Raw genomic sequence first — 3932 nt, forward strand, 5'->3', positions numbered from 1 at the left:
CTCTCTCCCTGTATTCATCCTCTCTCCTCTCTCTCTGTGTTTATCCTCTCTCCCTGTATTCATCCTCTCTCCTCTCTCCCTGTGTTTATCCTCTCTCCTCTCTCCCTGTGTTTATCCTCTCTCCTCTCTCCCTGTGTTTATCCTCTCTCCTCTCTCCCTGTGTTTATCCTCCTCTCTCCCTGTATTCATCCTCTCTCCTCTCTCCCACCCCTATGACCACTCCACCACTGTGAAAACACAATGATTTTAACCCATGGCCCTCTGACTGATCACATCCAGGTGGTCCCCATCATTAGGGCCTGGGGCTGGAGAGATGTGTGTGTGTGTGTGTGTGTGTTATGGTGATGACTCACAGAGGCCTCCTTCCCACACATTCTCTCTCAGGCAGGTCCAGATGTGTGTGTTGGAGTGAAAGGGGCCCCAGAGTCAACTATTCACAGGTGTCCTCATCCAATTGCATGTGTTTATATCACTGAGACACACACACACATGCACACACACATAATTTGGCACCGTAAAACCAAGATGGCGCTGCGCTGTATGTTTACCGCCTGGTGAGCTTCACTTTTTCTTTGCACGGAATGTACGCTCTCTTATTTCTCTCTCTTATTTCTCTGATGACCGACAAGATCTTCTGAACATCAGACGTGTTCCTCCGACCCAATCTTCGACCTACCCAAGAGGAAACGCTGATGGGAAAAAAAGAGGCTGGAGGCGTCCTTTTGAAGGCAAAGGGAAAACCACTTTCCCTCCAGTCTCTTGATAATAAGATGGATGACCTCTGAAATCGCAGATTTGCTGTCAACGGGGACTCTCGTAACTGCAACATGTTTTTCTGAAACATAATGGGGGTCTTTTCATTAACAACAGATGGTGTGTAGACAGCCAGTGTAGTGGAAGTCTCCACCCATTGTTCACCTGTCTTGGAATACGTGATGGTCTACCTTGTCATCTGTTATCGTGACTGTTTTATACATTACACCTCAGGACAACAACAAGCTGTCACTCAACGAACTTACAAGGTTATAAACAAGCAAGAAACCATGTACGCTGAGGCTGCTTTTCTTCTTCCCAGCGATTTTAATTCTGTGTCACTAAGACACGTGATGCCCAACTTCTATCAACACGTGCAACTTACCACTCGGGGGGGGATACATTCCCAGGCCACTGTTAATCAACCCACAAGCAAGCATACAAAGCCCTCCCTCGTCCCCCCTTTGGAAAATCAGATCATAACTCTATACTACCGGTGGAATCCATTTACACAGGCTCCAAATGCTTGAGGCAGGGGATATAGTCCCCTTTACAAATTACAAATGAAGACCCAGCCATGCCTAACGATGCCTCTCTACCAGATAAACTCAATGCATTCTATACATCCTTTGGTAAAAACCACACTGAGCCATTCACGAGGGCACTCGCCGACCCAGAGGACTGGGTGATCTCGCTGCCTAAATGATTACAGGCCCGTAGCACTCACGTCGGTGGCCATGAAGTGCTTTGAAAGGCTGGTCATGGCTCACTTTAACACCCTTATCCCAGAAACCCTAGACCCACTCCAATTTGCATACCGCCACAACAGATCCACAGATGCTGCGCTCTATTGCACTCCTCACTCACTCACTCACTCACTCACTCACTCACTCACTCACTCATTCACTCACTCACTACCCTTTCCACCTTGACAAAAGGAACACTTACGTGAGAATGCTATTCATTGACTACAGCTCAGCGTTCAACACTATAGTGCCCTCAAAGCTCATCGCTAAGCTAAGGACCCTGGGGCTACACACCTCCCTCTGCAACTGGATCCTGGTCTTCCCGACGGGCCGCCCCAGGTGGTGAGGGTAGGTAGCAACACATCTGCCATGCTGATCCTCAACACGGGGGCCCCTCAGGGGTGCGTGCTCAGTCCCCTCTTGTACTCCCTGTTCACCCACGACTGCATAGCCAGGCACGACTCCAACACCATCATGAAGTTTGAACATTTTCACACTGAAAATGGAAGAAAGACAGATCGAAATGTGGACAGACTCGATGATCGTGCTGCATTGGATTTGCAGCTCAGCTCAGAAACGGAAACAGTTTGTTGCGAACAGATTGACGGAGATCCAGTCCTTGACCAATCCAGAGTCATGGTCACATATTGAAGGGAAAACGAATCCAGCTGACCTCCCTACAAGAGGACAAACTGTTCGAAACTTGACTCAGAGCGAGCTATGGTGGAATGGACCCAGAATTGTGACATCACCCAATCAGTCCGAAGAGACTGATGATAACAAGGTTCCGGAATAGGTGAATACAGAACTCAAGTCCAGTTGCCAGGTTACTGTACAACTCACAGCAAAGAGCACAGACATCAATGAACCTGTGTTGGAGCTTGAAAGGTACAGCAAACTGAAAAGAGTGTTCAGAGTCACCACCTGGATAAAGAGATTCATAGCCAATGCTCGTACAAACATAAAGATGCAAGGTGACCTGCTGACGAACTGAAATGAAAGATTAGTTTTAGTAATAATAACTGTTCACGTTACATTTAACAACTTTAGATTCTACAGAGCAATAATGGTAAGTTGCTAGCGAAAAGTCAGGATAGTCACTTGTCATTTGCACTTAACTGGTGCGTTCTCACTCAACTTCCTGTCGCAAGGCATTCTGGAACTTGCAGTCAAAAGCTTCAATACTAATACAACAGAATATGTATGTAGTTCTCTCAATCTCCAACACATTCTAATACAATTACGTATGTAAATAACTGTAAAGAAAATATCTTTAGGTAAACAGCTCAATGAGTTAACTTAGACATTAACTCTGTGACAACATCAACGTTGAGAGCATCCTGACTGGTTGCTTCATAGTTACTGACCCTGTATATAACTACTGACCCTGGAACTGCCCCTGTATATAACTACTGACCCTGTATATAACTACTGACCCTGGAACTGAGCCTGTATATAACTACTGACCATGTATATAACTATTGACCCTGTATATAGCTACTGTCCCTGAAAATAACTACTGACCCTGTATATAACTACTGACCCTGTATATAGCTACTGACCCTGTATATAACTACTGACCCTGTATATAGCTACTGACCCTGTATATAGCTACTGACCCAGTATATAACTACTGACCCTGTATATAACTACTGACCCTGTATATAACTACTGACCCTGTATATAGCTACTGACCCTGTATATAGCTACTGACCCAGTATATAACTACTGACCCTGTATATAACTACTGACCCTGTATATAACTACTGACCCTGTATATAGCTACTGACCCTGTATATAGCTACTGACCCTGTATATAGCTACTGACCCTGGAACTGCCCCTGTATATAACTACTGACCCTGTATATAACTACTGACCCTGGAACTGACCCTGTATATAGCTACTGACTCTGTATATAACTACTGACCCTGTATATAACTACTGACCCTGTATATAACTACTGACCCTGGAACTGACCCTGTATATAGCTACTGACCCTGTATATAGTTACTGACCCTGTATATAACTACTGACCCTGTATATAGCTACTGACCCTGTATATAACTACTGACCCTGTATATAGTTACTGACCCTGGAACTGTCCCTGTATATAGCTACTGACCCTGTATATAACTACTGACCCTGGAACTGTCCCTGTATATAGCTACTGACCCTGTATATAACTACTGACCCTGTATATAGTTACTGACCCTGGAACTGTCCCTGTATATAGCTACTGACCCTGTATATAACTACTGACCCTGGAACTGTCCCTGTATATATCTACTGACCCTGTATATAACTACTGACCCTGTATATAACTACTGACCCTGTATATAACTACTGACCCTGTATATAGTTACTGATCCTGGAACTGACCCTGTATATAACTACTGACCCTGTATATAGTTACTGACCCTGTATATAACTAC

The sequence above is a fragment of the Oncorhynchus gorbuscha genome, linkage group LG03 (genome assembly GCF_021184085.1).
Source record: "Oncorhynchus gorbuscha isolate QuinsamMale2020 ecotype Even-year linkage group LG03, OgorEven_v1.0, whole genome shotgun sequence".
Classification (NCBI taxonomy): domain Eukaryota; kingdom Metazoa; phylum Chordata; class Actinopteri; order Salmoniformes; family Salmonidae; genus Oncorhynchus; species Oncorhynchus gorbuscha.